This window comes from Oncorhynchus kisutch, linkage group LG25 (genome assembly GCF_002021735.2).
Source record: "Oncorhynchus kisutch isolate 150728-3 linkage group LG25, Okis_V2, whole genome shotgun sequence".
Taxonomy (NCBI): Eukaryota; Metazoa; Chordata; class Actinopteri; order Salmoniformes; family Salmonidae; genus Oncorhynchus; species Oncorhynchus kisutch.
The window spans coordinates 17199418-17209381 of record NC_034198.2 but is presented as its reverse complement, the minus strand read 5'-3'; the positions used below and the strand labels follow the sequence as shown (position 1 = coordinate 17209381).

At 43.1% G+C, this 9964-nt stretch overlaps 1 non-coding gene across 1 annotated transcript; it reads right to left on the bottom strand.

The window, feature by feature from the left end:
• Positions 1-4475: 4475 nt before the first annotated feature.
• Positions 4476-4548, bottom strand: trnaa-agc (transfer RNA alanine (anticodon AGC)). The gene has a single exon. It is a non-coding gene; the product is annotated as a tRNA-Ala (tRNA).
• Positions 4549-9964: the final 5416 nt, after the last annotated feature.

The window sequence follows — 9964 nt, the reverse complement described above, 5'->3', positions numbered from 1 at the left end:
GGCGCTCCGGTACCGCTTCCCTGTGCGATAGCAGAGGGAACCGTCTTTGACTTGGGGGACTGGAGTCTTTTACTATTTTTTGGGCCATCCTCTGACACCGCCTAGTATATCGGTCTTGGATGGCAGGACGCTTGGCCCCAGGGATGTACTGGGCCATACGCACTACCCTCTGTAGCGCCTTACGGTCGCGTGCTCTTCAATGTACTGAGCAGAAGGCAGACTGTGTTATGGCGTTGTGTGGGCGAGTGGTTTGCTGATGTCAATGTTGTGAACAGCGTGCCCCATGGTGGAGGTGTGGTTATGGTATGGGCAGGCATAAGCTATGGACAAGGAAGACAATTGCATTTTATTGATGGCAATTTGAATGCACAGAGATACAATGACGAGATCCTGAGTCCCGTTGTCGTGCCATTCATCCCCAACCATCACCTCATGTTTCACCATGATAAAGCATCTACAAAATAGCTTCTAATACTCTACTCAGCAAACTGGATGCAGTCTATCACAGTGCCATCCGTTTTGTTCCCAAATCACCTTATACCACCCACCACTGCGACCTGTATGCTCTAATTGTCTGGCCCTCGCTACATATTCGTCGACAGACCCACTGGCTCCAGGTCATCTATAAGTCTATGCTAGGTAAAGCTCCGCCTTATCTCAGTTCACTGGTCACGATAACAACATCCACCCGTAGCACACGTTCCAGGTGGTACAGTATATCTCACTGATCATCCCCAAAGCCAACACCTAATTTGGCCGCCTTTCCTTCCAGTTCCCTGCTGCCAGTGACTGGAACGAATTGCAAAAATTGCTGAAGTTGGAGACTTTTATTTCCCTCACCAACTTTAAACATCAACTATCTGAGTAGCTAACTGATCGCTGCAGCTGTACATAGTCCATCTTTAAATAGCCCACCCAATCTACCTACCTCATCCCCATACTGTTTTAATTTTATTTACTTTTCTGCTCTTTTGCACACCAGTATCTCTACTTGCACATCATCATCTGCTCATTTATCACTTCAGTGTTAATCAGCTAAATTGTAATTATTCACTCCTATGGCCTATTTATTGCCTACCTCCTCATGCCTTTTGCACACATTGTATATAGACTTTCTTTTTTCTACTGTGTCATTGACTTGTTTATTGTGTTATTGGCTTGTTTATTGTTTACTCCATGTGTAACTCTGTGTTGTTGTTTGTGTCACACTGCTTTGCTTTATCTTGGCCAAGTCGCAGTTGTAAATGAGAACTTGTTCTCAACTAGCCTACCTGGTTAAATAAAGGTGAAATAAATCAAATAATTATAACATTGGCCTTATGTCACAAGGATCTGTACACAATTCCTGGAAGCTGAAAATGTCCCAGTTCTTCCATTGCCTGTATACTCACCAGACATGTCACCGATTGAGCATGTTTGGGATGCTCTGGATCAATGTGTAAGACAGCGTGTTCCAGTTCCCACCAATATCCAGCAACTTCACACAGCCATTGAAGAGGAGTTGGACAACATTCCACAGGCCACAATCAACAGTCTGATCATCTCTGCATGAGGAAAATGGTGGTCACACCAGATACTGACTGGTTTTCTGATCCACGCCCCTACCTTTTTTTTACGGTATCTGTGACCAACAGATGCATATCTGTATTCCCAGTCATGTGAAATCCATAGATTAGGGCCTAAATAATTTATTTAAATTGACTGATTTCCTAAATGAACTGCACCTAAGTAAAATCTTTGAAATTGTTGCATGTTGTTCGGTGTAGGTTTTTCTTTATTTACACTACCGTTCAAAAGTTTGGGGTCACTTAGAAATGTCCTTGTATTTGAAAGAAAAGCACATTTTTTACCCATTAAAATAACATCAAATTGATCAGAAATACAGTGTAGACACAGTTAATGTTGTAAATGACCATGGTACCAGGAAGCTTGGCCCCAGTGATGTACTTGGCCCCTTCGCACTACCCTCTGTAGTGTCTTGCGGTCGGAGGCCGAGCAGTTGCCATACCAGGCAGTGATGCAACCAGTCAGGATGCTATCGATGGTGCACCTGTAGAACCTTTTTAGGATCTGAGGACCCATGCCAAATCATTTCACTCTCCTGAGGTGGAATAGGTTTTGTCGTGCCTTCTTCACGACTGCCCTCTTCACGACAGCTGCTCTTTAATTACTTGTTACTTTAATTTCTTTATTCTTATCCCTATTTTATTTTATTTTAAATGCATTGTTGGTTAGGGGCTCGTAAGTAAGCATTTCACTGTTTTATTCGGCGCATGTGACTAATCAAATTTGATTTGATTTAATATTGAGTTGCACCCCCTTAAATTCGTTGGAGCATGGACTCTACAAAGTGTTGAAAGCGTTCCACAGGGATGCTGGCCTATGTTGAAGCCAATGCTTCCCACTGTTGTGTCAAGTTGGCTGCTAGTGGATCTCTAGCTCGTTCCTTCTCAGCCCACAGATGCTCAGTTGGCTTGAGATCTGGTGAATGGGTAGGCCACTGCACTAAGCTGAATTCACTGTCATGTTTGTGGAACCATTCCTGGACTATCCTAGCCTTTGTGCCATGGGGCAATATCCTGCTGAAGAAATCCATTCGCAGATGGATACACTGCTGCTATGAAGGGATGTACCTAATAGGCGGTGATGTTCAGATATCCTGTGGCATTCAAATGTTTCTCCACTTTTATCAAGGGGCCCAATGTGTGCCATGAAAATACACCCCACACCATCACACCACCACCAGTCTGAAATGTTTACACGGCATGATGGATGCATGAACTCATCTGGTTTTCTCCATACCCTAGTCCTCCCACCAGTGTAAAACAGTAGGAATCGGGATTCATCAGACCAGGCAATGTTTTTCCATTTCTCCAGTGTCCAGTGTTTTCGCTCCTTAGGCAACTGCAACCTTTTTTTGCTGAAAGAAGACACCCCATTCGTGTCAAGGTACGACGAGTTATGGATTCTTTTATGGGTCTTTGGACGCCAATGTTGTACTGGACTGTAAATTGACTAACTGTATCCCATATTTTGCTCTGCAAAATTTGTGTCAGCCTCCTTTGTCCTCTTTCATCAATTACCCATTTTTGACAACTGGCCTGCTCTTGGCTGGATGTCCTTTGGGTGGTGGACTATTCTTGATACACATGGGAAACTGTTGAGCGTGAAAAATCCAGCAGCGTTGCAGTTCTTGACACACTCAAACAGGTGCGCCTTGCACCTACTACCATACCCCGTTCAAAGGCACTTAAATATTTTGTCTTGCAAATTCACCCTCTGAAATGCACACATACACAATCCATGTCTCAATTGTCTCAAGGCTTAAAAATCCATCTTTAACCTGTCACCTCCCCTTCATCTACACTGATTGAAGTGAATTTAACAAGTGACATCAATAAGGGATCATAACTTTCACCTGGATTCACCTGGTTGTCTATGTCATGGAAAGAGCAGGTGTTCCTAATGTTTTGTACACTATTGAATATAGGATGAAAAAAGACCGTGATCTAATTGTGAGAATAAGCCACAAAAAAACCACACAAAAAAACATCTAAAATATGATGAAACCGTGACATGGAGCTGATGTTGCATGATCAAGGTATTTACACCACATGACATGAATTGTGTTGCAGTTTCCATGTAGATTCTATGTGAGATTTTTAACTATTCTATGTGGAATTTTCAATGCAATTTGAAATGAGATTAATGTAACAACCTGTTAGTCAGGTTAAGTCATTGTATTTAAATTGAAGTTTTACCCTAATTTCAGTGGGAACCTATAACTCTTCTTCCTAGGCTACTGAATCCACTAGGCCACATCCCTACATCCTGATTTAAACAGGTCCGAGATTAATTTTAGAGAGGACCTTTCCGAGAACTTAAATTGGTTTGTATTTGTACCAAATGTGTAATTTAGCTGGGGGAGTGTGTGTGTGCGTGTGTTCATGTGTGTATTTAACATTCCAGACAGCATAGCAATGGTGAGAGACATACCCATGGCAATGGGACCAATTTGTAGCACTTCTCCTCTTTCCTTCCCTTTCTCATTCTACTTGAATTTTTTTTCATACATTTTTAAAACATTTTTAAACATTTTCATACATTTTTTATGGGTTAATCATGAACTAACTGTTTATGAAAATACTCTTGATATAGGCCTTGATATAGGCCTGAACAATGATCATTGGTCGAAATTGCACAGGTTCTATCGTTATTTTAGATTTAATGTAGTTGGATGAGAACATACCGCCCTCTACTGGAATAGAGAGTCGAGAGCGAAAGCAATGAAAGGAGTTGGACATTCATGCTGTAGAACATTGAAGGCAATGCAATTATATTCCAAGTAATAACTTTAGAATATTCCGTACTTATTGTATTGAACAGAAATATCCACTACACAAATACTAGATATGTACACACACTGTCATTGAATAAACCACAGAAATCTCCTTAGTAAATGCGAAAAAAAATATTGGAGGATGCGGGCATCGATCCCGCTACCTCTCGCATGCTAAGCGAGCGCTCTACCATTTGAGCTAATCCCCCGGATTGTAACCTTGAGGAAGTTTAGAGTACTTAAACTCACATGCAAATGCATTTTCATGTGGGTACAGTTATTCATATACAAAAAACTGTGATGGAAACAGGACATTTCGATTAACAGATATTAGTTCGTTCGAGATGGTGGGATCTTTTTGTGTCGGGTAACGCCAGAGGAAAAGCCTTTGTGCAAAAATATTGATAAAATAACCATCATATCTATACTGAACAACAATATAAACGCAACATGCATCCGTTTCAACGATTTTACTGAATTACAGTTCATAGAAGGAAATCAGTAAATTGAAATAAATTCATTAATTGATGGATTTCACATGACTGGACAGGGGCCCACCGACTGGGGACCCAGGCCCAACCACTCGGGAGCCAGGCTGATTTTATGTACTGACAAATTCTCTAAAACAATGCTGCAGGCAGCTTATGGTAGAGAAATGAACATTCAATTATCTGGCAACATCTCTGGTGGACATTCCTGCAGTCAGTATGCCAATTGCATGGTCCCTCAAAACTTGAGACATCTGTGGCATTGTGTTGCATAACATAACTGCACATTTTAGAGTGGCCATTTATTGTTCCAAGCACAAGGTGCACCTGTGTAATGATCATGCTGTTTAAACCGCTTCTTGATATGCCAGACCTGCCAGGTGGATGAATTATCTTGGCAAAGAACATATGCTCACTAACAAGGATGTAAACAAATTCCAGAGTAGGCTTTCTGCTCATTTTGTTCTGAGGCATTTTATGAGCACTGCCACAGTGAATGGGAAATGAATTCAAAGGGAACTCCCTCTGCTGGGGATTTGCTGAATGTGCAATCCTAAAGGAGGGCTGTGGTTGGTTAATGAAATATAACATGCATTTATGTATTTATTTATTTTATTTTACCTTTATTTAACCAGGTAGGCAAGTTGAGAACAAGTTCTCATTTACAATTGCGACCTGGCCAAGATAAAGCAAAGCAGTTCGACAGATAAAACGACACAGAGTTACACATGGAGTAAAAACAAACATACAGTCAATAATGCAGTATAAACAAGTCTATATACAATGTGAGCAAATGAGGTGAGAAGGGAGGTAAAGGCAAAAAAAGGCCATGATGGCAAAGTAAATACAATATAGCAAGTAAAATACTGGAATGGTAGTTTTGCAATGGAAGAATGTGCAAAGTAGAAATAAAAAAATAATGGGGTGCAAAGGAGCAAAATAAATAAATAAATAAAAATTAAATACAGTTGGGAAAGAGGTAGTTGTTTGGGCTAAATTTTAGGTGGGCTATGTACAGGTGCAGTAATCTGTGAGCTGCTCTGACAGTTGGTGCTTAAAGCTAGTGAGGGAGATAAGTGTTTCCAGTTTCAGAGATTTTTGTAGTTCGTTCCAGTCATTGGCAGCAGAGAACTGGAAGGAGAGGCGGCCAAAGAAAGAATTGGTCTTGGGGGTGACTAGAGAGATATACCTGCTGGAGCGTGTGCTACAGGTGGGAGATGCTATGGTGACCAGCGAGCTGAGATAAGGGGGGACTTTACCTAGCAGGGTCTTGTAGATGACATGGAGCCAGTGGGTTTGGCGACGAGTATGAAGCGAGGGCCAGCCAACGAGAGCGTACAGGTCGCAATGGTGGGTAGTATATGGGGCTTTGGTGATAAAACGGATTGCACTGTGATAGACTGCATCCAATTTGTTGAGTAGGGTATTGGAGGCTATTTTGTAAATGACATCGCCAAAGTCGAGGATTGGTAGGATGGTCAGTTTTACAAGGGTATGTTTGGCAGCATGAGTGAAGGATGCTTTGTTGCGAAATAGGAAGCCAATTCTAGATTTAACTTTGGATTGGAGATGTTTGATATGGGTCTGGAAGGAGAGTTTACAGTCTAACCAGACACCTAAGTATTTGTAGTTGTCCACGTATTCTAAGTCAGAGCCGTCCAGAGTAGTGATGTTGGACAGGCGGGTAGGTGCAGGTAGCGATCGGTTGAAGAGCATGCATTTAGTTTTACTTGTATTTAAGAGCAATTGGAGGCCACGGAAGGAGAGTTGTATGGCATTGAAGCTTGCCTGGAGGGTTGTTAACACAGTGTCCAAAGAAGGGCCGGAAGTATACAGAATGGTGTCGTCTGCGTAGAGGTGGATCAGGGACTCACCAGCAGCAAGAGCGACCTCATTGATGTATACAGAGAAGAGAGTCGGTCCAAGAATTGAACCCTGTGGCACCCCCATAGAGACTGCCAGAGGTCCGGACAGCAGACCCTCCGACTTGACACACTGAACTCTATCAGAGAAGTAGTTGGTGAACCAGGCGAGGCAATCATTTGAGAAACCAAGGCTGTCGAGTCTGCCGATGAGGATATGGTGATTGACAGAGTCGAAAGCCTTGGCCAGATCAATGAATACGGCTGCACAGTAATGTTTCTTATCGATGGCGGTTAAGATATCGTTTAGGACCTTGAGCGTGGCTGAGGTGCACCCATGACCAGCTCTGAAACCAGATTGCATAGCAGAGAAGGTATGGTGAGATTCGAAATGGTCGGTAATCTGTTTGTTGACTTGGCTTTCGAAGACCTTAGAAAGGCACGGTAGGATAGATATAGGTCTGTAGCAGTTTGGGTCAAGAGTGTCCCCCCCTTTGAAGAGGGGGATGACCGCAGCTGCTTTCCAATCTTTGGGAATCTCAGACGACACGAAAGAGAGGTTGAACAGGCTAGTAATAGGGGTGGCAACAATTTCGGCAGATAATTTTAGAAAGAAAGGGTCCAGATTGTCTAGCCCGGCTGATTTGTAGGGGTCCAGATTTTGCAGCTCTTTCAGAACATCAGCTGAATGGATTTGGGAGAAGGAGAAATGGGGAAGGCTTGGGCGAGTTGCTGTTGGGGGTGCAGTGCTGTTGTCCGGGGTAGGAGTAGCCAGGTGGAAAGCATGGCCAGCCGTAGAAAAATGCTTATTGAAATTCTCAATTATGGTGGATTTATCAGTGGTGACAGTGTTTCCTATCTTCAGTGCAGTGGGCAGCTGGGAGGAGGTGTTCTTATTCTCCATGGACTTTACAGTGTCCCAGAACTTTTTTGAGTTAGTGTTGCAGGAAGCAAATTTCTGCTTGAAAAAGCTAGCCTTGGCTTTTCTAACTGCCTGTGTATAATGATTTCTAGCTTCCCTGAACAGCTGCATATCACGGGGGCTGTTCGATGCTAATGCAGAACGCCATAGGATGTTTTTGTGTTGGTTAAGGGCAGTCAGGTCTGGGGAGAACCAAGGGCTATATCTGTTCCTGGTTCTAAATTTCTTGAATGGGGCATGTTTATTTAAGATGGTTAGGAAGGCATTTTTTAAAAATATCCAGGCATCCTCTACTGACGGGATGAGATCAATATCCTTCCAGGATACCCCGGCCAGGTCGATTAGAAAGGCCTGCTCGCAGAAGTGTTTCAGGGAGCGTTTTACAGTGATGAGTGGAGGTCGTTTGACCGCTGACCCATTACGGATGCAGGCAATGAGGCAGTGATCGCTGAGATCTTGGTTGAAGACAGCAGAGGTGTATTTAGAGGGGAAGTTGGTTAGGATGATATCTATGAGGGTGCCCGTGTTTAAGGTTTTGGGGAGGTACCTGGTAGGTTCATTGATTATTTGTGTGAGATTGAGGGCATCAAGTTTAGATTGTAGGATGGCTGGGGTGTTAAGCATGTTCCAGTTTAGGTCGCCTAGCAGCACGAACTCTGAAGATAGATGGGGGGCAATCAGTTCACATATGGTGTCCAGAGCACAGCTGGGGGCAGAGGGTGGTCTATAGCAGGCGGCAACGGTGAGAGACTTGTTTTTAGAGAGGTGGATTTTTAAAAGTAGAAGTTCAAATTGTTTGGGTACAGACCTGGATAGTAGGACAGAACTCTGCAGGCTATCTTTGCAGTAGATTGCAACACCGCCCCCTTTGGCAGTTCTATCTTGTCTGAAAATGTTGTAGTTTGGAAAAATGGGCCATGCCATTAAAAGTACCAGAGAGCAAGCACACTTTGACATTCCAAACAATATGTCTGAAAATAAGTAATGTATTTTTGAGATATCTTTTTATGTTGAATAAATGAATGTGAAAATGTGTATTTCATCTAGACATACTCCATATTTGAGAACACACTACAAGGAGTATACTGACACTAAGACATCTGTATCATGTATGGTTCAGGGATCATAGGGTCTTACAGGAGGCATGTATAGGTCTAAAAAGTGGCTAAAATTATGTGAGGATTGCCAGAACAATCTGAGATACCCAAAATATATTCTGCCTACGCAGGTGTGGAATCGTCCTATAGGCCAGTGGTTCCCAAACTGTGGGGGACACGGGTGAAATGAGTGAAAAGGTTGGGAACCATTGCTATAGGCATATGCTAAAGGATCATGGCTAATGCTAAAGTAAAGCTAAAGCTTAACTGAAAGTGTTGTTTATTACTGTGTTATGACTGTATTATATACTCTTGTTGTTTCCTCACATCTCTGGAGTCAACTCCTGATCCTCTGTCTGCCTCAGGCCTGGTCATCCTCATCCTTAATTAGAACGTCAAACATTCTCTGATGGGCAGCGAGTACCATGGCAGATGAAGACAGTGTGAGGAGGCAGTCGCCATCTTGGAAAAGGCCAGCTTGAGAGATGCCACACTGATGGACGAGGAGGGTGAGAACGAGAGGATATTATAATCTGTTCTATTCTATTCTTATACATTCAAGCATTGTGTTATTTTTTTAATTGTTCCAGATGCTAAGAGCCGATTGGACGATGACACCTATCGAGGGCTCGTCAAGTGATTGAGGAGATAGAGCTTACGGCCCAGGCAGAAGAGGCCCTGAAGAAAGGGACATACAAAGAATTTGTCAAACTCATGGTGGAAAGCCACAACTCACTCAAGTGAATAGGGCAGATTCCTGTTTTATTCATCCACATATAAAATATGATAGAAATATAAAGTATCCATCCATAATGTGTTCCCTACTGTCAGGAACCTGTGTGAGATGAGCTGTAAGGAACTGGATGAGCTGGTGTCTGCAGCCGTAGATGTGGAAGGTGTGTTCGGCAGCAGGATGACAGGCGGAGGTTTTGGAGGTTGTACTGTCACATTACTGCAGCCTGGAGCCATAGACAGGACCATGCAGCGCATACAGGTGAGGAGGAATACACACACACACACACTGTGTGAAGGGGACTTGGGAACAAGATTGCACAAACTGGTCACTGTGGGTAAAAGAGCTTTTAGAATCTCTACTGTCACTTTAAGACAAACTGTGTCTTGCCCGAACAGTCTCCAGAGAGTATGTGTATGTGTTTGTGTACGCGCCCCTGTCTGTGTGTGTGTGTGTGTGTGTGTGTGTGTGACAGTAGGGGTTACGGCAGAAGAATAAAAGCTAGCAGCGCCCCTTTATTAGC